Source organism: Pongo pygmaeus, chromosome 16 (genome assembly GCF_028885625.2).
Source record: "Pongo pygmaeus isolate AG05252 chromosome 16, NHGRI_mPonPyg2-v2.0_pri, whole genome shotgun sequence".
NCBI classification, from domain to species: domain Eukaryota; kingdom Metazoa; phylum Chordata; class Mammalia; order Primates; family Hominidae; genus Pongo; species Pongo pygmaeus.
This window is the reverse complement of record NC_072389.2, coordinates 31,636,851-31,663,309: the sequence shown is the minus strand read 5'-3', so window position 1 is coordinate 31,663,309 and position 26,459 is coordinate 31,636,851. Positions and strand designations below refer to the sequence as shown.

Below are 26,459 nucleotides of genomic sequence, written 5' to 3'. Positions count from 1 at the left end.
CACTAGGTGGAATTTGCCTTTTATCCTCTGCAGCAGGCTGCAGAATGCGCCCCTCCGCTCCCTCCGTGTGGGGCTGCTAGGGGTCAGGTCCACCACTGAGGCTGCCTTTATGGAGAACCCTGCACTTGTCCGGAGCCTGAAACCCCCGAATTGCGGGGTCCAGGAAGACTGGAGGTGGCCCCTGATAGAATGACTTCTTTTCATTTGGGTCCCTACCCAGTGGTGAGATTGCTAGATTGAATGGTAGCTCTGCTTTTAAAAGTTCATTGAGAAATCTCCATACTGTTTCCCATACAGGTTATACTAATTTACATTCCCACCAAGGGTGTCTAAGCATTCCCTTTTCACCTCATCCACACCAATATCTATCATTTATTGACTTTTTCATAAAGGTCCTTCTGACTAGGGTAAGATTGGTATCGCATTGTGGTGTTAATTTGCATTTCCTGATGATTAGTGATGTTGAGCATTTTTTTCCATATGTTTGCTGGCCATTTCTGTATCTTCTTTTGCCTGTTCACGTCATCTCCCCAGTTTTTAATGGGGTATTTTTTTTTCTTGCTGATTTGTTTGTGTTTCTTGTAGATTCTGGATTAGTCCTTTGTTGGATGGACAGTTTGCAAATATTTTCTCCCATTCTGTAGGTTGGTTCTTTATTCTGTCGATTATTTCTTTCGCTGTGCAGAAGCTTTTCAGTTTCGCTAAGCCCCATTTATTTGTTTTTGTTTATGTTGTAGTTGCTTTCGGGGTCTTAGATTTGCCTAAGCCAATATCTTTACGGTTTCATGTCTTACATTTAAGTCTTTAATCCATCTTGAGTTAATTTTTATATATGGTGACAGAGGAGGATCTAGTTTCATTCTTCTGCCTGTGGCTATCTTATTTTCACAGCACCTTTTATTGAATGGGGTGTTCATTCCTCAGTGTATGTTTTTGTCTGCTTTGTTGAAAATCAGTTAATCGTAAGTATTTGGCTTCATTTCTTGGGTCTCTGTTCTGTTCCTCTGGTCTGTATGTCTACATTTATATGAGTACCATGTTAGTGCACCAGCAGATGTTGTAATGGACTTTGTTGGTTGACCATGGGCCAGAAGGTGGCACTTGCAGGAGAGAGCCAGCTGCAGTCATGGTGGTGGGATTTATGCTTAACCTTTGTTACCCAGGGGAAGTAGTCAGCTGATGGGAAGTGGCACGGAACTCTGAAAAGTCCCTGTTCCCCTGTTCCTGTTCTGGTACTAGGACAGGTAGAGGGGCAAAGCCGAGTGTGGGCTGGGTCAGGAAAGTCCATACTCTGCCTCTCCAAGTCTGGGTGTAAGCAGAAGCCACAATGGGGTCAGTGGACAGTTCCCTGACCACTGGGATAATGTTCTAGGGAGGAGAACACCTCTGCCACATGAGAGTCTGTAGATGGAGAGAGGGGTAGCAAGTGGCAGGTCAATTCCCACGACCTTAACACAGAAGGTCTTACACATGCAGACTTCTTCTGGCAAACACCCACAACAGCCAGCTAAGTCCCAGGCAGTCTAGGCTCCGAGCACAAACCTGCCCCAGGCTGCAAGACTTCCCACTGGAGACTGAAACTGAAACAGTAGCTCTGAGGCCACACCCCTTGATTTGACATGTGAAGCAGCAGCACCCAGCTCCCATGACCCTGGCACAAGAACGCTTCCTGCACACCCCTTGGTTCAGGCCTTAGGGGGTTCATCCTCTGCTCAATATTAGATCAAATACAAATCTTAGTTGGTCAGCTTCTCCCTCAGTTGGGAGCTTCTTCCAGTGCGTGACTGCTGCCTGGGTTACTTGGCTGATTTCTGCAAGATCTTCTATGAATTAGGGTCAGAAATATCTTCCTTCTGTCCATGCTGGGATCTGGGAGTGCACACGTAGCACACCCAGATGCCACTCCTTGTTTCATGGTCCCCTCCTCTCTAAGTCAGCTCCAGTGCTGGGCAGGGTTAAGGCGCTTCCCTGTGACCTCGATTGCCTGGTTCCCCAGTGGGAATGTATCACAGAGAGAGTCTCCCCCTTTTGCACTCTGAAGGCTCAGTTGCCCATCTGACACATGGTGCAAGTTGCTGCCTGCTGCTCCTTTCAAAGTATCCAAAGGTTCTTTCACTTTTTCTGTTGAGTTCCTGTGATTGTTGGATACAAATTCACAGTGTGAATCTGTAGATACTATTTTGCTCTTTGTAAGCAGATGAGGCACACTAACAAAGTCTCCAATCTGCCATTTTGAAAAACAAAAAACAAAACAAAACAAAAAATGCTCCACTTTATAAGCAGAATGTCTACCAAAAGTTATTTGGACCTTTCATCCTGAAAGTGTCTGTTCTCCTGCAATAATCGTTATATTTATGCAATCATTTTTATCAGTATGCAAACATGGATATTTCTTTTACTCTTGTACTACTTCATTTATTTGTTTAAATTGTTGCAGTGTTGGCTGTTGGAAGGTGTTTCAGTTGGATCATTTGTCATTTTGAAACACTACCATAATTAAGCTTTTCTGTTGTTATGTGGTTGGTTAGTTGTTTGCACTGTTATTTGGCATTTTATTTTTTCTGGCACTACCAGGTGCTTAAGCTAATTGTGTGGATTTCCTCACGGCCTGGTATTAACCATTTTTTTTTTCACAGAGCCCTAGTTCTTCTTATTGGAAAATTGAATTAAAAATGGAGATCTGGGCCCTTGGCATATTCATTGCTCCTGTGGCATCTGTTGATTCGTGATCTTGTGTGCTGACAGAGCAAACACATCTGTGTATACTGATTCACACACAGACACACACAAATATTTTCTCATATATCTGTATCTTTAAGTTGAACATGAATTCCTAATAATCCTCCAGCACCCCATGATCTAATCCAGTACCAAGTGAATCAGTGCACCTATTTCCCGCTTACTTGTGTGTAGCCTACCACACTAACAGTGATAAAGATGGTTCTGTTATTTAATCAAATAATCCGAAAGACTTGTATAAGTGGTTTTCAGAATTAGAAATACATATGGCCATGAGAAGGAACTTTACCAACTAAAGTTTTCATGGATAAATCTATACCCTTTAGACTCAGAATATCCACTTACTTGCTACGTTCCTTGGGTCAGCTGCTTTTCCCCCACTCCATTCAGTGAGGTTATTTCACTGATGTGTTATTTAATTCTGTTATGTGTATAGCCCCGTGCTATCTGCTACCTAATGTAGAAGGTTTTTAATTTGTGTATTTTAAGTTCACCTTTTGTATTATAAAGTTATTTAGGATTTGTTAAATATAATCATGTATTTATCATTACAGTATGATACCAGAATAATTTCACTTCCTAGAGCAAATCTGCTGTACCTCATCAGTTTGACCTGCCTCTTTTCCAAGCTCCTAGTAAATAGCAAACATTTTATTATTTCTCTACTTTTTCACATTCCAGAGTGTCACCTAACCGAAATCACACAAAGTAACTTGCCTTTTTAAATTTACTTTTTTTTGCAATATACCCTTTAGATTTATGAAGTGTATCTCATGGTTGTTTAGAGTTGCATTTTCCTAATGACAAAAGACTTAGGCCTCATATCAAGTGCTTACTAGATATGAATATAGTATCTTTGCATACATGTCTATTCACATAGTTCACCAATTTGATTGTGATATTTGCCTTTTTATTTTGAGTTGTAAAATATTTTATATGTTGTGGCTAATAGATTCTTTTCTGCTATGTGATTGTGAAGATTTTCTTCTATTATTTGCATTATCTTTTTACTTTTAATTATGTACTTTTAATCTCAGAAGATTTTAATTCTTCCAAAGTTAAATATATTCATGTTTTTTATTTCCTTTTCTTGGGCTTTAAGTATCATATCTTAGAAATGATAGGAATTATCGTTTAACCTAAGACCCAAATTATGTATTTCTATATTATCTTCTAAGGGTTTGGTCTATTTAGATCTTACATTTGGATATATGATTATTTTGAGCCAATTATGTATATGGTATGAGTGAGAAGTTCAACTTGCTTGTGGATATTCAATTGTCCTAGCAATATTTGTTACAAATATATTTTTCCATATTGAATTGGCTTGGCAACCTTATAAAATCATTTGACTATAAAAGTAAAGATTAATTTTTGGACGTTCAATTCTACTATATTCCTTTGATCTGTATGTCCAAGTTTATACTATTATTGAGCCTTTAAATTAAATTACGATGATACTGAGTTTTTCATGGATGCCCTTTAAAATAAAGAAACTTTCCTTATAGGCTTAATTTGTTGTATACTGTTATCAAAAATGGATTTTGGATTTTTCAGATGCCTTTCCTGCATCTTTTGAGATGACCATATGGCTTTTGTTTTTTATTTTATTCTTATAGGGCATGACACTAATTATTTTGTATGTTGAACCAAATTTTTTTCCTGAGACAAATACGCTTGGTGATGGTGTATAATTCTTTTTACATTTGCTGATTTGTATTGCTAGCATTTTATTGAAGACATTTGCCCTTTATTTATAAACATATTGGTCTTAATTTTTCTTTCTTGAAATGTCTTGCTTTAGTTGTGACATCAGTGTAAACTAATAGTATACATCAGGATGTGATCTCTTCTCCACTTTTACTGTTAAGTGTTTATGAAGAGTTTTGATGGATTGTTATTAATTATTTTCAGGTTTGGAATAGTTCACCAGTGAAGTCATCTCAACCAGCACAGGGCCTTGACTCCTAACAACAATCACATGAACTTGGAAGAGGATCCTTCCCCAGCCGAACCTTCACTTGAGACCTCGTCCTTGGCCATCATCTACATCTGGATTCATGACACAGAGAAACGGTAAGAGCCACTTGGTGTGTGAGAATTTATTACTCAGCAATAAATAATACACCTGACAGTAAATGCAATATGGTATCCTGGACAGAAAAATGACATTACTTAAAAGCCTAGTAAAATATGGAAAAAACCTATACTTCAATAAATAGTTTTGTGCCAACTATTTTTTAGGGCTCATGGTTACATAATCTATTACAATGCATGTAATTCAAAGATATCTAAAGCTTTCTATACTATCTGTGCATATTTCTGTGTATTTAAAATTATTTCAAGGAAAAAGATGTTTTTGAAAAAATATTAAATGTGATATGAAAATAATTCCAAAGCACAAACAGAATACCTTCAGCTCAGGAGATGAATGGGCATATAGAGAGAGAATAGCAAAGCATCTTTCCATATCGATTTGCCAACTTGAACACAGGTACACTTGCTTCAGGAAGATCCCCCCAAGTTCCACAGACTCGTCCTCTTTCATCTTCTTCATCATATTCTGCATTTTTCAGTCACCAGTTTTAGTATCTGGTGCTAACTACATAACCAGTTTTTGAAAGACAGATGCCTGTTACTCACATGTCTCAAAAAGCCCCTTTGTCAGATATTATTTAGCAGGACTCCAAAAAACAGACCAGAATTTATTGAGAGCTTGCACTGAGGAGTGCCTTAATACCAACACAACTATGTTGACAACACATCCTCCTGTGAGTGAAGCATTCATACAGAATGAGTCGCTGAAACTCAATAACATATGTCTACTGTACAAGAAAGGTAATAATCAGTATAATGCTCTAAAATTATTCTGGGGACATAGGGGACATGTGTCCAAGATTTATGAGATGTGAGCAACCAAGAGAGCATGAACACTGATATTTTACAAGTGCTCCAAATCAGTAGATGGGCATTTGATTTTCCAGTTAGGGCTGCAGTCAGGGTCTCTTGACTTCAATACTGTACACGGAGAATTTCAATGACAGATCTTGGTTAAAATAACAACAATAATAACAACCCCTCATCTATTATATTCCAGCCTGGCACCATTTAAGTTAATTTTACTGCATATAAATAGCAACTCAATACTCCATGCAAACTAGAATGGCAGTGGAATTTATGGAGTGAAGAAAGTGACAAATTATTTTCCAAATATAAAGCAAACTTAAGGTTTTATAGGGAAACCAATGGAAGTAAAAATATTTTTAATCCTTATTTTTCTGATAATTTTGGTCTGCTCTTATAAATAGAAAGCTCCACTTTCATCACTTTCATTATTTTATAATATAGTGAGTTTATCAGGCACATTGTATAGTAAAAGTAGGTTTGTGTCCACTTGGTTGGTTCATTCTACTTATACACATCATTTACTTTATCTCGAATGGTTATTTTTTAAGCCTTGGTTTTGGTACAACATGTAAAGTTGTCAGTCTTTGTGCAATATTAAATCTTCATTCAAGTAACTTTTCTTTGTGTCTTTGCCTTTTTTTCTGCATTGCTCCTGTACTTCTTTTTTTTTATATTTATTTTAAGAATTTAATTTTAATTATTTTCTAATTTTTTTATTACAGTTTAAGTTTTAGGGTACATGTGCACAGTGTGCAGGTTAGTTACATATGTATACATGTGCCATGCTGGTGCGCTGCACCCACTAACTCGTCATCTAGCATATTTCAGTGAGTAATGATGACAGTAACAGTCCAGCCTTCATGGATGCTGACATGGATGCTGTCTCCCATGCTTACCACTGGATGTGAAGAAATGCTAGATGCAATCCAGCCAATCTGTTCTCAACTCTCAGTTCCATCTTCTCAACTCACAGTGTCTTCCAAAGTCCATGCCACACCACAGCCTTGAACATCTCCCAAAGTGGTATCTTGAGGCAGTGGTAGAGCTCATGTCACAGTATTGTATGTTTCAGGTATCACTGTCCTTCACTGTTTGATATAATCTCTCTTAAAAACCATTGTTCCATACATTTTGCCCCTTTTGTGTTTGTTTATACATGTGGTATGGCATGTCTAAACCTCACAGTGGGGATATTAGAATACCGTTCTGCATATCTAGAGGTGTGGATCATTGGGAAGCATCTTAGAACCTACCTGCCACATCAGGTCCTGTCTCATCTGTATCAGTTTCTGGGTCTTCACTTATTTTTTTGACCTTGGTCTTAGTGAAAAGAACTTGTCAGGTGTTCCATAGGATGTATCACAATATGGATTTGTTATTTTTTTTATAATTTGAGTAAGATTAAGCATTAATTTATACACATATTTATCTAATGTTGAAGACAAAAAAAAAACCTGAACAATATTTTATTTAGAAATACAAATTTAGAAAACAATAATGAAGAATGAGGCTGGGCATGGTGGCTCATGCCTGTAATCCCAGTAATTTGGGAAGCTCAGGTGTGTGGATCACTTGAGGCCAGGAGTTTGAGCCCAGCCTAAGTACCATGACGAAACCCCATCTCTACTAAAAATACAAAAATTAGCCGGGTGTGGTGGTGCATGCCTGAATGTTTCATATATTCTGGATAATAGTCTCCTAAGAGTTATATGACTTGTGAATATCTTCTTCCATTATTTCAGTTGTCTTGAGGGTGTACTTTGCATCTTAAAAGGAAGTTGAATGTATCTATTTTTTTTTCTGTCACTTGTACTTTTGTGTCACATGTTAGAATCCATTTTTTTATGTAAGGCCATGAAAATCAATTATTAAGTTCTCTTCTGTGGGATTTTTAGTTTTAGCTCTTAGATATTCTATTTTGAGTCAAATACATACATGGTGGAGGAAACAGTTTAACTTGCATGTGGATATCCCTTTCTCCCAGCAACATTTGCTGAAAAACTATATTTTCATCTTGAATTAATTTTTCAACCTTGAAAATAAGTTTGCCCTATATATAAAGTTTGATTTTGGGGTGCTCAACTTTATTCTGTTGTCTTATATGTCTTTCCTCATGTTATGTGAGTTTTCCATGGATGCTCTTTGTAGATTTAGAAAGTTTTCTTCTATGCCTAATTTTCCCAGAGCTTTTATGGTGAATGGGTTTGGAATTTGTCAAATGCCTGTTCTGTGTGTTTAGAGGTGACCATGAGTCTTTTTAAAAAATTCTATTAGTATAGTTTATAACACCAGTTGTTTTTGTATGTTTAACCAGACTTATATTGCAGGGATAAATAGTTTTGCTCCTAGTGTATACTCCTTTTTATATGTTACTAGTTAATTTTGATAGTATTTCCTTGATACTTTTTACCTGTTTCACATTGGTCTGTAATTTTGTTTTCTTGAAATGTCTTTGTCTAGCTGTGGTGTCAGGGAACACTGGCTTCATACATTGCATTAGAAAATGTTCTCTACTGGTCTGTTTTTATTGATTGTTATTAATTCCCAAAAGGCTTTGAATAACTCACCAGTGAAGTCATCTTGATCTGGACAGAAATTGAATCCTTCCAAGAATCTCGGGAGCTTGGAAGGGGATCCTTCCCCAGATGAGCCTTCCCTTGAAATGTCTGCCAGTTATCTGACCCAGAGAAACTGTAAGTACTATGCAGGGCTGGGTCTGAAAGTCTAAAGTATGTAGTAATATGTTATACAACAATTGGTCAGTTATATGCCTGACAGTAAATGTAATGTGGTATCTTGGATTAGATCCTAGAAGAGAAAAATGACATTAGTGGAAAACCTGGTAAAATATGAACAAAATCTTTTCCAGTTAATAGTTTTGTACCACTGTCAATTTCTGAGTTTTCATAAATATGCTATGGTGATATAAGGTGTTAACATTTCAGGAAGCTGTAGGATATATGAAACTCTATTATCTTTACTACTTTCTGTAAAACTAAAACTATGATAAAATAAAAATATTTCTTAAAATGTAATATTCAGGTACCAAAAAATAAAACAACAATAACAAAGACAGATTTCAACCACAATAAAACCACAGATCAGAGAATGAATGGAGATATGAGGAGACTATGGCAAAGTAGCTTGCCTTATTATCCCCCATTCCTACACAGGGAACCTGCTTCAGAAAGACACCATCAAGCTCCAGGGACACTGATCCATTTTCTTCTTTCCCATCACACTTCCCATTACCCAGTTATCAATTCCTGTTTTCATAACCACTTTTCCAAGGAAAGACGCCTTTCTCACATATGTTAGAAGACCCTGTATTCAGTTACTTTCTGGCAGTGTCTTTGTAGGATCTCACTATGAAGACATTTTAGAAGACATGACTTCCAGACATTAGAAGAGAAGATTGAGAAACACCAGTGATGGTGAACATAAATATTTCCGCATTAAGAGTGTTTTCTTAGTACAGGGATTCCTTTTATTCCCCAAGTTTTAAAAGAAAATGATGCCTTAAACCTTTGAGAAAACACTGTGATAATTCAGTTTTCCTCGTCATGCAGACTCCACCATGAATTTCTGGGACCACACATTCTCTTGACACTCACATCGTGGATCTATATTGTCTTGTGGTATATTAATCTGTTCTCATGATGCTAATAAAGACATATCTAAGACTCGGTAATTTATAAAGGAAAGATGTTTAATTGGCTCACAGTTGCACATGGTTGGGGAGGCCTCACAATCATGGCAGAAGGGAAATGAGGAGCAAAGTCACATCCTACATAGTGGCAGACAAAAGAACTTGTGCAGGGGAACTCCCATTTATAAAACCATCAAATCTTGTGAGACTTGTTTACTACCATGAGAATAGTATGGGGGAAACTGCCCCCATGATTCAGTTTTCTCCGCCTGGCCCTGCCCTTGACACATGGGGATTATTACAATTCAAGGTGAGATTTGGGTAGAGACAAAGCCAAACCATTTCAATAGATATTATCATGGAAGAAGGTTAACTAGATATGAAGAAAGTTTATAATCATGGAGTTGTAGGTTAATTCCTTCTCAAAAAGACGTGGAAATGAACCTTTAGACATTAGATGTATGAAAGCGAGGCATGTTAGTGATACAGAGTGTGTTGTGCAGAGGTGGAAATAGCCTAATAGAAAAAAGGAAAGAACAGCTCAGTACAACATACCCCAGCTCACCATGCAGTGATGTAAGAGATGGACACAGGCTGAGTGCTGACTCTGCATCTGTGCTGGTTAAACAAAGATCCCCACAGCAGTGAGGACTGTTCCCTCTACCCCAACACAGCTCCCTGTTCACAGGCCACACTACTTTACAGAGGAACACCAGGGATGTTCCAGGAACGATGCCCACAAAGCTTACTAAGCCATGGGACTGCATACTACACTCCCGAGGACATCCAGAAAGTCAAGGTTCTTGCTTTTTCAGACTGTGATCATGGGCTACATTCTCCATACCATATTCATAGCTTCAGTGTGAAAACAAACTCCTGTGTTCTGGAGACCTAGAATGAGAGACACAGCTGACCTTGACCATATTTCTCACTCTGAGTAGACTGTAGCAGCAATTCAGGTGCTGTTACTTGGGGCATTTATAATTCAGTAAACCTTCTTACCCCTCTAATCTTACAATTCACCCCATAGGAAAGGACGGTTTCATTTAAATTGGCAATCTTAAGTCATGGAGGTTTGCTCTTTTTATTTCATTATAACAGGAGTTTCTATAAGGTAAGTGGCTTGTACAATCCCATTTTCCTCTTCATTTCAATGCATATATGTGGTCTATTATGATATGAACTGTGAAGATCATCCATGAGTAAATTCTTCAGCAAAAAAAAAAAAAAAAAAAAAAAAAAAAAATCAAGTGGCAGGCCATGTAGGAGCCACAAGTAGATGCGTAGAAGGACAGACTCATCTCTAGGTGGCAAGAGGGTTAATGAGCTCTGTGTGCTCAGGGTTAAGACTGGAAAAGTGATTAGACATAAAACTCTGCTTCCATGATGTCCCAGGCACAGATGACACAGTGCTGAGCACTAAGCTCCCAAACATTACCATGATAGCGTGGAAAATATGATTTGTACTGAGTCTGGATTGGCCACCAGAATTCTCAGAAAGATGCCATTGAAAACACCCCATCATCTGACCACATCTTTAGGCAAGAACCCAATGCTGTCTCCACCCTGTAGTCTGAATAGTGAATAAAATTTAAAGGGTGCATGACTCCTAAACTTGAGATTAGGGCTTCCTGTTCACAGAATTGAGCCCTTGTAGAAGCTGAAACTCTCAGTGCAAATATGCTCAACATTCTAAATTATACATTACATGAGTTTCTTCTTCATTCAGTACACGCTTTGGGGAACACCAAATCCTGTTTCGTTTTCTAAGTATTGACAAGTGGAGCTGACAAGCGTAACAAGTGGTCGGAGCAAAGCATATCGTGAAAACCGCAAGGCACATGCGTCTGCAGTCCCTGCTTACAGTGAGAGTCACATGACCATCGTTCATGGGATATGAAGGATAAAAGGGAAGGGAGAAAAAAATATGTAGTTGATCTGGATGAAGAATCAGATTTGGAAAGCACCTTAGAATAATCTCTGCTTATATTTCTAAGATTAAGGCAGAAGGTCTCAAGATACAGAATTTTCTGTCTTGAGAGAGCTGCACTCTGCTGCAAACTTCGAAGTAACACTTTACCACTTCTATCTTCCTTCTCCATGGGATCTTTGAGTCATGATTTATAAAATCACCTCTGCATCTCTTGTATTTTTGTTACGTCTAATAATCTCTTGAGGTCTCTCTAGGGACAGTGACTATAAATTATCACCCGGCCCAACAGCACTCCAGGAAACTGTGTCCTGGATGTTTACAGTGTGCCTTTCATGGGATACTTATTTATCCTGGTGGATACCCCAAAGCGTAAGTGTACAATCTTTGACCCAGCATCCTTCTCACAGGATATTTGTTTATAATGTCAGACACCCTTGTGGCACTTGTTCGACCTGTGTCGACTACATTCCCACCAATATAGACACTGTCTAGGGGAGCTCTGAGTTGGAAAAAAGTTGAGCTCACACGTGTTGGTCATGTGAGACAGGGAGGAGGCAACTCAACAAAGCACAGGTGTTTCTTGCAGGTGGGGATCATTGGGCACCATTGCAGGGTCTAACTGACACATTAGGTCTTCTCCAATCTGCAAGTTTCATAGTCTTCACTTATTTTTCTTGACCTTGACCCTTTTGAAATGTACAGGTCAGATATTTTGTAAGATGTCCCACAATATGGATTTGTCTCATGATTTCTCATGATTAAACTAGGAACATGTATACATTAAACACGTCATCTAAGTTTGAAGACAAGAAAAACTAAACATGGATATTAGAAGTATAAACAAAGAGATAAATATAACAAACACAAATTAGAGGATAACAAATAAATTCATAGTAATAGTTACCTTCAGTGATTAAGGAAGATGATGAAGCTAAGGAGATCCATTAACGGCTATCAACATATTGCTCATGTTCTATTTTATAAGGTCAGCAGTGACTTTAAATAAAAAGAAACCTTATACTTTTAAGAATTGTTTAGGATTTACAGAATTCTTTTAAATATATTACATAGACTTTCCATATATCCCACTACAGTTGCTCTTTTTATTAACTTCTTAATTTAGGACATTTGCCACAATTAACCAGTTTTAAACGGTATCAGTAACTACTCTTCATACTTTATTCAGATTTTCTTAGTTTTCACTTAATATCTAATTTCTATTCCAGGATCTCATCCAGGATACCTCAGCACAGTTAAATATCATGTCTCCTTAGATTTCTCTGACTGTTGCAGTTTCTTAGCGTTTCCTAGTTTTTGATGACATTGACATTCCTAATGTGGGATTTCTCTTGAGGTTTTTTTTCATGATAAGACTAGATGTGTTGGTTTAGGAGAGGAAGATGACAGAGGAAAGGTGCCATTCTCACATCATACAAAGGGCACAGGCTCTCAACAGGCTTTATCACTGTTAACGTTAATTTGACCACCTAGATGAGGTCATTTTTATCAAATTATCACACACTGTGAAATTATTATTTTTCCCTTTCCCTATAGAATGTTTCAGAACAAAGTCACGAACACAACACACATTTAAGAAGTGAGAGTCATGGACTAAGCATGATGGCGCACGCCTGTAATCCCAGCACTGTGGGAGGCTGAGGCAGGCAGATCATCTGAGGTCAGGAGTTTGAGACCAGTCTGGCCAACATGGCAAAAGCTCATCTCTACTAAAAATACAAAAATTAGCTAGGCACAGTGCATGCGCCTGTACTCCCAGCTACTCAGGAGGCTGAGGCAGGAGAATCACTTGAACCTGGGAGGCAGAGTTTGCAGTGAGCTGAGATCACGCCACTGCACTCCAGCCTGGGCAACAGAGCGAGACTCTAGACCTCATCTCAAAAAGAAAAAAAAAATTGGGGATTCATGATCTACCTTTTTATTGGCAGAATGTCTACAAATTTATTTGAACCCTCAAAGATAAGAGTGTCTTTTCTATTACACATTTATTCATTTATACATAAATTATTTATATCGTAATCTAAACATGGATATTTATTTTATACTTTACATATGCTAATTTATTTGATTGCTCAGATTGTTCCATGGTTGCCTATTGGAAGGTTTTTTAGTTGTCTCTGGTATAATTTTGAAATACCCACATAATTAAGGTTCAATGTTTTATGGTTGGTTGGTTTTGTTGTTGTTCAGCATTTTCTTTTCTTTAACCATTACTAGGTGCTCCAGGCTAACTGTGTATTTAATTGTACTCCAGGCTAACTGTATAATTGTGTAATTCCTACTAATGTTTCCAACACCATGTGATCTAATCCAGCACCATATGAATGATGTATGTAGTCTGTTACTCTTCCTATGAAGAAGTTGATGCTATTCACTTAATCGTACTACCTGAGCGCACATGCAGAGTGCTTTCAGAACTGGTAACTTATACCCCAATGGGAAACAATTTTACCAAGCAAAGTACAGTACTTAGGTATAAATACTTTGGCTTTTAGCCTCAGAATGTCCACTTATTTCCCAAATTACTTAGGTCCATTGCTTTCCTCCACTTTCTTTAGTGAGGTTATTCCATACATTCATTACACAGTTATATTATTTTGGGTGGCATTCCTCCTTGGAAAAATTCTACCTACTAAATAAGATTTTAAATTTGTATAATTTAGATACACTCTTTGTGTTATAAAGTTCTTCAGGATTCAGAAAACATTATTATGTATCCACCATTACACTATCAGAGAGAGTAATTTTACTGCCCAAAAGAAACATCCTATATTTCACTGATTCTGTCTGTCTCTCTCCCAAGCCCCTTGTTACCACCAAACTCTTTGCTATCACTATACTTTTTTCCTTTTCTAGAGAATCATATAGGTGGAGATACACAGTATTTTGCCTTTTCCAACTTATATTTTTTCGCATAGCAATATACCTTTTAGATTTTTGAAGTATATATCATGTTTTTTTAGACTTCCCTTTCCCTATTGTTGCAGGACAGGTGAGCCCCAAATTTGGGGCTTCAGCTGTCAGGGTTCTTGGCTTTGCCCAGGAAAGTATTTAAGGGCAAGCCAGTGGTGATAGACAACAATCTTTTAATGAACAGTACTGCTCCTTAAAGAGCAGTGCTAACTCATAGGCATTGCATTGGTTGGTAACCTATGGGCTCTTGTCAACTATCTTTACACTAAGGTAAACCCACTTTCAATTACATGTAAATTGAGGGGTGGATCAATGAAACTTGATGGGCAGGTTATTCAGAACTTTCTAAGAAAGGAGCAGTAACTTCTCGGTTGTTGCCATGGAAAGAGGTGGTAAATTCCAGGTTGTTGGCATGGAATTTGTAAACAGTCATGGCACTGGAGGGAATGTCTCATGCCAGTGAGCAGTGAGGACAACCAGGGATCCCTGTGTCTCTTTTTGCCAGTTTCTTCGCTGTATGCTGTCTGGACCAGATCTTGTTTTGATCAGCAGGGTTGTGGCTAGAAAACAACTTGCCGGTCTCCTATCTCATAATGGCAAAAGGCATTGAGTGTCTTTTCGTGTGATTTGGATATGACTGTAGCTTTTTTGGAGAATTAGGTATTTAAATAATTTCCATTTTTGATTGAGATATTTGCCTTTTTATTTTTGAGCTCTAAGATGTTGTCATATTTGATTAACAATGGACCATTATCACCTAGAAAATTTGCAAATATTTGCTTTATAATTTAACTTGTAAGTTTCAGGGTACATGTGCACATTTGTTACACAGGTAAACTTGTGTTATGGTGGTTTGTTGTAGATTATTTCATTATCAGTGTACTAAGCCTAGTACCCATTAGTTATTTTTTCTGATCCTCTCTCGCCTCCCACCCTCCACCCTCCAATAGGTCTCAGTGTGTGTTGTTCCCCGCTGTATGTTTATTTGGTCTCGTCATTTACCTCCCACTTATGAGGAAAAAAATATGGTATTTGGTTTTCTGTTCTTGCATTAGTTTGCTAAGGATAATAGCCTCCAGCTCCATCCATTTTCCTGTAAAGGACATGATATTCTTTTTGATGGCTGCGTAGTGTTCCATGGTGTATATGTACCACATTTTCTTTATGCAGTGCACCATTGATGGGCATTTAAGCTGATTCCATGTTCTTGCTATTGTGAATAGTGCTGCAATGAACATATGCATGAATGTGCCTTCTTAATAGAACACCTTTTATTTCTTTGAGTATATGCTCAGTAATGGGATTGCTGGGTTAAATGATATTTCTGTTTTTAGGTCTTTGTGGAATCTCCACACTGCCTTCCACAATGACTGAACTAATGGAGACATCCACCAATTAGTTAGATGGCTGGTGTTAGATGGTATCATATTGTGGTTTTGATTTGCATTTCTTTAAGGATCAGTGAGGTTGAGCTTTTCTTCATATGATTGTTAGCTACATATGTATCTTCTGTTGAAAGTGTCTGTTCATGTCCTTTGCCCTCTTTTTTATGGTTTTTTTTTTTTTTCTTGAGCATTTGTTTAAGTTCTCTATAGATGCTGGATATTAGACCTTGGTCAGACACATAGGTTGCAAAACTTTTCTCCCATTCTGTAAGTTGTCTGTATATTCTGTTGATAGTTTTCTTCTGCTGTGCACAAGCTCTTAAGTTTAATTGGATTTAATTTGCCAGTTTTTGATTTTCTTTGCAAATATTTACTCCCATTTTTTGGGTGTTTTTATTTTTGATGGTGTAGCGTGAATCACAAAAGTTTCAAATTCAAACGAGGTTTAATATACCTGTTTTTTTCTTCTTCTCTTTTGCTTTCAGCATCATATCTTAGGAAAGATTGTTTAACCTAACACCAGGAAGATGTATTCCTGTGTTATTTTCTATATTTTGGGCTTGTTTAGCTATTATATAGAGATATATGATCATTTTGAGTCAATTACATTTTCAGTGTGAGGCAGGAGTTCAACTCACATGGAATATGCACTTGTTTCAGAAATATTTGAGTAAAAATATTTATCCATATATAATTTATTTAGTGATATTATAAAATTATTTCACTATAAGTATTCATTTTTGAGCATTATATTCTATTACATTGATCAACATCTATATTCTTATACTAGTACTGTAAATATTGATTACTCTTACTTTGTAGTGAGTTTTGAAGTCAGGAAGTATGTATCTCTCATGCCAACCTTTTTTCTTCTTTCTCAAAATTATTTAGGCTGCTCTGGGTCTATTGCATTATATATGAATTTTAGATAAACTTTGTGAATTTAGAGAAAAGATATGTCACCTGGGATTTTGATAGAGGTTGCGTTAAATCTATAGGTCCATTTGGAAAACATTGCCAACCTAACAACATTAACCTTTATAAGCAATGAATAGTCAAAGGTTTTTTTCCATTTATTTTTATCAAAATGTTTTCTATAGTTTTTGCGTATATATCTTATACTTAATTTGACAAACTTATTTTTGATGTCATCTCAAATGGAACATTCTGAGTTTTTTGTTTTAGATCGTTAATTGCTAGCATATAGAAGTTCAGAGGATTTTATATATTGACCTTATATACTGGAAGTTTGTTGAACTCAATTATAAATTCTAAACATATTTGATTAGAGTCCTTTGGAAATTTTATACATAAGATCATGTCATATGCCAACATACAGAGTTTGACTTTTTTCCATACTGGAAGCCTTATATTTATTTTTCTAGACTAATTGCCATGTCTATATCTTCCAGTACAATGTTGAAAACAAGTGTCCAGAGTGGAAATCTTTGTCTTGTTTCTAATCTTGGAGAAATTAGTGAACTTTTCAGATAACCTATGATGACATGTTGGTTTTTCATGGATCCTCTTTAAAAGGAAGACAGTTCCCTTATCTGCCTCATTTGCTGCATATTTTTCTCATAGGGAGTTTGAGAATTCTCAAGTGCCTATGCATCTTCTGAGATGATTATGTGTTTTTTTTCTTTATTATATGAATATAATGCATAGCACTAGTTGTATTGTATGTTGAACCAAATTTTGCTTTCCTGAGGTAAATACCCTTGACATAGTGTATAATAATTTTTACATGTTTCTGGTTTGTTTTACTAATATTTCCTTGATGATTTTTGCCCCTGTATTCATAAGGTGTACTGTTCTTCATTTTCCATATTTGAAATGTCTTTGTCTAATTGTGGTATCAGGTTAAACTAACTCAGTATACAATGGGAAATCACGCCTTCACTTTTTGGGAATAATTTGTAATAAATTAGTATTAATTGTTTAAATGATTCCAATAATTCACTAGTGAATTCTTCTTGATGAGGTCAGAGAGGTTAATCCTAAGAACAGTTACATGAGCTTGGAAGGAGACCTTTCCCCAGCTGAGCCTTAGCCTGGGCCGTCACCTACATCTGGACTGAAGAACCAGAGAAACTGTGAGTAATATGTGTGTGGTTTTGAACCACTAAGATGTATAGTAATTTGTTATGCACCAAGTCTTAGGTAATATACCTGACGGTAATTGCAATGTGGTATTCTAGATTAGGTCTTGGAACAGATAAATATATCATTATTAGATATTCTGGTAAAGTATGAAGGAAGTCTGTAGATCAGTCAATAGTTTTGAAACATAGTGAAATTTTTAGTTTTCATGAATATACTATGGTTATAATAGTAACATTTTAGTTAGCTGAAGGGTATATGAAACTGTCTTTTCTACCTGTGTATCTTTTTGTAAACCTGAAATTATTTCAAAATAAATTTGTTTTCTAAAATTATTAAATTTTTAAAAAGAAAACAAAGACGTAAGTAAAAAACTGGCTTCCAGAGATGAATGGGCACATAGGGAGAGAATAGCAAACTAGCGTTCTTTTTATCTCGTCACCTTTCCAAACCCAGCTGTACCTGCTTCAAGAAGGCACCATCAAGCTCCAGGGACTGTCATCCTTTTTCTCCTTCTCCGTTACCCAGTCACCAGTTGGAGTGTCAGCAACCACTTATTCAGAAAAAGTTGCCTTTCCTTCCCATATCCCAGAAAGCCCCATGTGTAGACATCATTTAGCAGTGTATATTCAGGATCCCACTGAAGCATTTTTGGGAGATATGACTCTCAGATATTAGAAGCCAAGAATAAGAAATTTCAGTGACAGGGAACATAAATCATATTTCTACTTTCAGGATAATGTTTTCTTGGTACAGGGATTTCTTCTTCAAGTAATCAAAAGACAACTGTACCTTTAAACCTTTCAGAAAAATATGTTCTAATTTAGTTCTTTTGATTCTACAGACTCCATCAGGAATCGTTTGGGACCGTGCATTCTGTTGACACTCACATTGTGGAATTATGTTGCCCACTGCCAACCCTAAAGCCACCAAGGTAGCAGGTAAGCAGGGTACAAAAAATGTTTCTAATAAATTGGTTTAGGCCAGTCTCTACTTACAGAAACCTGGATATGAATCTTTTACACAATAAGATTTTGCAGTTGGATGCTAGTGAGTGGAGAAAGCAGATGACAAAGTGCTGAGCAATGAGTCCCCAGACAAACTCTAACTGCATGGAAGATGTGATTTCCCACAATGTCTTAAACCAACAGTTCCTTAGAGGCTGGCCTGGACGCCACAATTCAAAAGAGATGCCATTTAAAAGAAACCATATTCTAGACCAGATCATGAGGCAAACACTCAACACTTTGTTTCCACACTCTAACCTGATTAGAAGTTGGAGTTCAGTGGAAGAATGTCTTGGATATTTGAGAGCATGACTTTATCTTTATTTAATTTAGTCTTGCTGGAATTTAAAACTGTAGGGCAAAATTCAGTCAACCTCCTAAATTATGTGAATTTTTTTTTTGTATGTGAGTTTCTTTCTTTCTTTTTTAATTATATTTTAAGCTCTAGGGTACATTTGCACAACGTGCAGGTTAGTTACATATGTATATATGTGCCATGTTGGTGTATGTGAGTTTCTGCATACACATAAAGAAACTCCCATAGTTTAGGAGGTTGACTGAATTGGGTATACAGAAACTCATACTTTATGTGTTTCTTCTTCAATCAGTGTATTCCTGAGGGAAAACCAAAACCACTCCTCAAATCCAAGTACCCAAATTAGGGTTGAGCAGAGTAGCAAGGGGGCAGATTAAAACATTTTATAAAGCCCATTATGCATCTACTTCTGCAGTGACTAATTATAAAGTCATTTCTATGATCACCAACCATATAGTTAAAACGGCAAATGGGAATGAAGAAAAAAGAGTTACATACATATTATAGCTGAAAGAATGGAATTTATAATGAAGCTTACAAGGATCATTGGTCATATTCCTAAGATTACAGTGGGAAGTCTCAAGATACAGCTTTTTCTAGGTCTTTAGAAAGCTATCACTCCAGTGAATTTTTCATGTAACTCTTTATAATTTCCATCTTCTTCCTCAATGGATTTCTTAAACAATAGTTCGTAAAACTACATTTCCATGCATAACAGAAGAATTATATTATTCCCCTAATAACTCTAATGTCTCTAATTGTTATGCAGAATGTAAATGCCCTTGATAAACTTATGTGATAAGATTTAAGCATATTTCTTCAATAACAGATAAGAATACAGTTGATGAACCACCATAATCTAACACTGAGAAATGGGCAGTCACAGAGGACAGTGTATTCCATTCATCGTAGAGGGCACATTTTCACGTTTATGAAACACAGATGCACCTTAAATTTGATAGTGTTAAAACATTATTGACGAGAAGGCGACCATAATGTGACTGTCCTCATTTACATATACATGAGCTTGGTCTATAAACCTTCCATTGACATTTTCAGGTCATATCATCAACATCATATCTTGCACAGGGGGTTTCAGAAGGTTGGAAAGATAAACTCACAGGAGCAACAACATAGGAATCTCGCAGGAAGTGCAGCATCACCAAAGCTTCAGATTAGCACAGGTGATAATAATATGGGGAAAATCATGAGCTGATGAGTTGAAGAGTGATTCAGGAGAGTTACATCTCAATGAGAGGAAATTTAGGAAAAACTTTGTCAATGTATTTTTCGTGTATGTTCCATCCCATGTAGGAATGACACAAGACAAATATCCACATGTATGAACATTGAAAATATTTTTTCCAGCAATTATAATGTATTTATATTATTCCTATGTGATTTATTTATAAGTGATAAAAGTACTAGTTTTTTCATTTGTTAGTGGTTTTGTTCTTCCATTCTGTTGTATGAAATAATGACATGTTACAATTGACGCAAATGATATATCTCACAATTTATTAGAAAATTAATTTTTAGGGGTTAGTATAGGCTTGATAATATACTACATGCTTTATATGTTATCATTTCATATAGTCCACACTGACGTCTCAAGAAGTAAGCACGATTTCCACTCCTGTGGTCCATTTCGGAGTCTGAGCTGACTTTCTGCAGGAAAGGTATAAAGGAACCTTGAGTTTGATACTATCTGCCGCAGAGTCGTTGCTCACTTTGGCTATGTAGAATGTGTCTTGTCTTACATGGTAAGTAATTTTCAGGTCTAGTTAGACAGCTCAGCCTACCCTTTGTCATGAAGATATTTTCCTAAATTGTTTTCTGAATACTCTATTATTTGTATATTTAAGCCTATGAACCAAGTAGAATTGATTTTGTGTGTATGTGAGGTCAAAGGTCAGATCTTCGTTGTTCCCTGTGGATATTCAATTTCCTGGAACATTTTAATAAAAATTGATCTTTTCCCCGATGCATCAACATATAAATTAATTTTTATATATGTATATGTCTGCATTCTAGCTCTGTTTCTATTTTTTAAGTTACTGGTTGTTTCTTTTATCTTTGTGCAAATTACACACTCTTATTATTATCATTATTGTTATCTTTTTTTTTTTTTTTTTTTTTGATACAGAGTCACTCTGTTGTCCAGGCTAGAGTGCTATAGTGTAATCATGGCTCACTGCAACCTCTGTCTCCCGGGTTCAAACGATTCTTGTGCCTCAGCCTCCTGAGTAACGGATTATAGGTGTGCACCACCACACCTGGCTAATTGTTTTGTATTTTTAGTAGAGATGGAGTTTCACCATGTTTGCTAGGCTGGTCTCAAACTCCTGACCTCAGCTGATCTGCCTGCCTCGGCCTCCCAATGTGCTGGGATTACAAGTGTGAGTCACTGTACCTAGCCCACACTGTCTTATTATTAAGAGATTCTATTTAGCACAGTAATTTTCTCTCCAGAGACTGTTTTGTATTTTTTCTTTTTTAAGAGAGAGAGAGGATCTCATCCTGTTGTCCAGCTAGGGTATAGTGGCTCAATCGTAGAGCAGATTCTGTGTTCAAACTACTGGGATCAAATGATCCTCCCCTCTCATCCTCCTAAATAGCTAGGACTACAGGCACAAGCCACCATGCCTGGTTAATTAATTTTTTTTTTTTTTTTTGGTAGAGACCAGGTCTTCCTGTATTTCCCATGCTAGTGTAGAACTCTTAGCCACAAGCAATTCTCCCTGCTTTGCCTCCCAGGGTACTAAGATTACAGGTGTAAGCCACTGTGCCTGGCCCAGAGCCTCTTCTTTTAGCCACGGTACTTCTCTATAATGAAGTAAAAAATGTCTGAATTAATTTTATTCCACAAGAACCGGCACTTACAATCTCATGCATTCATATCTTTCATGATAGTCCCTGGGTCTGGAGGAATTGAACAGTTTTAAATCCTGGATATATTAATAAAACAAAATATTCACCATTAACAACATTTTAAGGAAAAATGCCATAAGCCTTGTCATGTTCTAAGAGTGACAGGACTGAGATGGGCAGCTCACGAGGTCAGGAGATTGAGACCATCCTGGCCAACATGGTAAAACCCCGACTCTACTAAAATACAAAATATAGCTGGGTGTGATGCTGCATGCCTGTAGTCCCAGCTACTCGGGAGGCTGAGGCAGGGGAATTGCTTGAACTTGGTAGACAGAGATTGCAGTGAGGCAAGATCGTGCCACTGCACTCCAGCCTGGGCAAAAGAGCGAGACTCCCTCTCAAAAAAAAAAAAATGAAAAAGAATGAGTGACCGGAAAGGAAGCCTATAGGTAGATAAACATTTAAATTATTTAGGATTAAGGCACAGAATAAATTATATTTCATATATTTCTATTTCAGATAGAAGGAAAATTATTAAATAAAGTTTAATACAGGCCTGTCCCTGTGTTGCATGAAAGCAGTGTCCTTTGATTATTGCCTTTGCTTGAGTCTAAAGATGAAGCTTTGGTTAAGTTGTGTTTGATGTTAGATGCTGGCAGGAGTCTGTCTTCTTTAGAGGAGCTACATGTATCCCGGAGTCAATTCCTTGTACCTTAACAGCACAAAGATTAGTTAATAGCACCTGATAAGAACTTTTTCAGGGTGTTGGAGGTGGTGTTACAGTTCACAGTGATTAATGTTTTTTAGCTTTGATAAGCCCCAGCAATAAGTCAGAGACTTAATTTAGGATTCAATTTTGGAGATGTCTCTGAAAGATGTTAGAAAGTTTAAAATATTTGATCAAAACTAAACCACAGGTCCTTGTAAATCAATAGTTATTCATTTAACCAAAGTGATCATTGAAAGACTTTAAAGGCAATAGAAAAAGTTACACGGGTGTGTAAACCTTACTCCTTTCAAATTTCAGTGGTTTTTTAAAAGCAATTAAACACTTAATAAAGGAAGCATAGGAACTATCTTGATAAAATGTAAAATCTTGTTTCTTAAGCCAGTTACCAAAAAGTCAAAGGAAAACCTTTTTAAGTGTGACTGCCTCTCCTTAGAAGAAAGCCCATTTAGATAATCTGGAAGTAAAACTTAAGATAAAAAGTGCTTGAATTTAATCAAATGTGGGAGGAGTGTGTACAAGGTTTTGAGTAGAACTGGGGAATACATGACTCTTAGTAGCTGGGTGATAAGTTTCCTGATTACACTGAAAATTAGACACACCAAAAACAACAACAACAACAAAACCCAAGAGTATAGAATCAGGTTATCCTGGAGGAAAACATTTATTTTATAGACCTCCAAGATAAAATATTTCAGCATCAGCCACAACAACATTTAGAACTAAAGAGAAAAGTTACAGGAGCTGACAAGAAGCTGAAGGATGGAGTTATCATCGCAGGCCACATCAAAGGGAGAAAAAGTTGATAGTAGCAAGACAACAATTGAACATTTGAGATATGACTCTCAGAAGTTTTCAAAAGAAGTAGATTATAGAATAGAAAATCAAAATGTATTGTAATTTTATTAAGAGTAAATTGATACCTTAAGAAAATCTTGATTTAACCTAGGGGACCATTCTTTAGAAAGACTATTATTAACAATTCCTTTTTAATTATGGCTAACTTAATTGCATACAAAATTTTTTTATAAATTCCCCTTCACCAGCTTTATGGTGACTTATACAGACCATCTGTCACATGCTTGGGGTGTATACTTGTCCTATGGTACCTGTTTGTTTTTTTAATTTTTTTCAGTTTTCTTTTACTAGATTAACCTTGTAATAAGAACGTGTTTTTTAAATAACCAGTCATTTTACTTCAGGAGAATAATTTACCATACAAGATTCTTTCTCATATAAAATTACTCTTTTTCCTTTTTAACCTTCTTTACCAAAAGTATATGTTCCTTTCTGTATCTTTCTTCACATCTCTCTTCACCACTTAGTGCTTTCTTTCTAGCTTGTTTCATAAATAACCTTTTCAAACCCATAATTTGAATCAACTTTTAGATAACTTTTAAATTAGACAAAATAATTCTTTTTCTCAATAAGGACACCTCTTCTTTTGCACATTTTGTAGAAACCTAGGAAAAAAGAAATCCTGAACTATCAGATGTTAGTATTGTATAGATGAGAACCATTTCACAATTTTTATAGCAGTTTTCTCTATATAATAACCCTTTCTTAATTGGAAATGACCCAGACATCTAGTAAGCATCCAAAATGATTTTAAGATTTTAAATTATACAAAAATTTCACTTAGAAGCATTGATCTCATTTACATGTACTCACCTTTTCCATTTTACCAGTTTACCTAGAGTACTTTTGAAAACTGGGATATTGCACAAATGTAGTAATTATTTAGTTATGTCCCTGTTACCCGTTTTTAAAGTCTGTGGACATAAGATGTTTTACCTAAGTAAGAACCTTCAAGTTCAATATATGGGCATTTTATCAAGAGCACTGAAGATTTAACTGTTTTCATTGAATTAGTAATATTAAATTAGTCTAACTCATCTGTAAAATCACACAAACAAAAATGATTCTGTTTTTCGCTGGGTTTATGGTCTTATAACCTTTATGTCATATCCTGACACCTTAATATATAGACAGAGATAAATACAAAACCATTTGTTCAGTGAACTCAGATAAAAATATATGCTGATCATTTTGAAGATATTTCTAATATTATGTCACCAATAATCTTAAAACCAGTTTTATTTGTCAAGGATTACTAAATATATGTGAACTTGAAAAGCATCCTGACTTAATTTGTGAGCGCTTATTTACTTATAAGTCAATTTGGTAGCAGGCTAGACATAACACATAATATGTGTACATACACACCAACATATCTAAATATGTATATACACACAAGCAAAGGTCTAATAGCTTTTACCTTGGGATTCTAACCATAAAATAACAGTACACACTCAGTATTTTATAAAAATAGCTGGATACACATTATAGTCTGACAAAACTGAAACCTGTTTCCATGGCTAAATTTTCTTTTCTCCAATATATAATCCAGTGAAAGCTGTGAACCAAAATTTGGGTAAAGCAATCTTTATGGCAGTTTTGTTTTTAAAAAAGCATCTTTTACTTTTTTTTTTTCCTTCAGTTTTAAACAAGTTTCCTATGTTTACTTTCTAGTTAGTCCAAAAAAAAATGAGTATTATCACAGCACCAACAGCTTAGTAACAGCCAGTTTGAAGCAGGCAGAAAAGAAAACAGAGGAAGAGAGGTTTTGATATCTCTGCTTAACTTAATAGTTGCAGTTAACCATTTGAGCTCTATAAGTTTTCTTGCTATAATTTGCCTATCTGTTTAAAATGTTCACAAAAGTAGGTCTTAATAAGTTACCAGCTGAAATCCCAAAGAGAATGAGAATATGAAGTTCCTGCCAGGCCTTTTAAAAGGCCTTTGATCTGTATGTCCAAGTTTATACTATTATTGAGCCTTTAAATTAAATTACGATGATACTGAGTTTTTCGTGGATGCCCTTTAAAATAAAGAAACTTTCCTTATAGGCTTAATTTGTTGTATACTGTTATCAAAAATGGATTTTGGATTTTTCAGGTGCCTTTCCTGCATCTTTTGAGATGACCATATGGCTTTTGTTTTTTATTTTATTCTTATACAGCATGACACTAATTATTTTGTATGTTAAACCAAATTTTTATTCCTGAGACAAATACCCTTGGTGATGGTGTATAATTCTTTTTACATTTGCTGATTTGTATTGCTAGCATTTTATTGAAGACATTTGCCCTTTATTTATAAACATATTGTTCTTAATTTTTCTTTCTTGAAATGTCTTGCTTTAGTTGTAATATCAGTGTAAACTAATAGTATACATCAGGATGTGATCTCTTCTCCACTTTTACTGTTGTTTAAGTCTTTATGAAGAGTTTTGATAGATTGTTATTAATTATTTTCAGGTTTGGAATAGTTCACCAGTGAAGTCATCTCAACCAGCACAGGGCCTTGACTCCTAACAACAATCACATGAACTTGGAAGAGGATCCTTCCCCAGCTGAACCTTCACTTGAGACCTCGTCCTTGGCCATCATCTACATCTGGATTCATGACACAGAGAAACTGTGAGTAAGAGCCACTTAGTGTGTGAGAATTTATTACTCAGCAATAAATAATACACCTGACAGTAAATGCAATATGGTATCCTGGACAGAAAAATGACATTACTTAAAAGCCTAGTAAAATATGGAAAAAACCTATACTTCAATAAATAGTTTTGTGCCAACTATTTTTTAGGGCTCATGGTTACATAATCTATTACAATGCATGTAATTCAATGCTATCTAAAGCTTTCTGTACTATCTGTGCATATTTCTGTGTATTTAAAATTATTTCAAAGAAAAAAGATGTTTTTGAAATAATATTAAATGTGATATGAAAATAATTCCAAAGCACAAACAGAATACCTTCAGCTCAGGAGATGAAAGGGCACGTAGAGAGAGAATAGCAAAGCATCTTTCCATATTGATTTAC

The 26,459-nt window shown here is 36.1% G+C and overlaps 1 long non-coding RNA gene across 3 annotated transcripts in view; it reads left to right on the top strand.

The window, feature by feature from the left end:
* Positions 1-26,459, top strand: part of LOC129013558 (uncharacterized) — a 166,974-nt gene that overhangs the window by 99,024 nt on the left and 41,491 nt on the right. For 2 of the 3 annotated variants that reach the window (XR_010123914.1, XR_010123915.1), the window contains 5 exons: positions 4,654-4,815; positions 8,198-8,339; positions 17,529-17,640; positions 18,492-18,588; positions 25,889-26,050. This is a non-coding gene — a long non-coding RNA (uncharacterized LOC129013558). The remainder of the gene's footprint in view (positions 1-4,653; positions 4,816-8,197; positions 8,340-17,528; positions 17,641-18,491; positions 18,589-25,888; positions 26,051-26,459) is intronic. The other variant, XR_010123916.1, reaches the window with a different exon arrangement.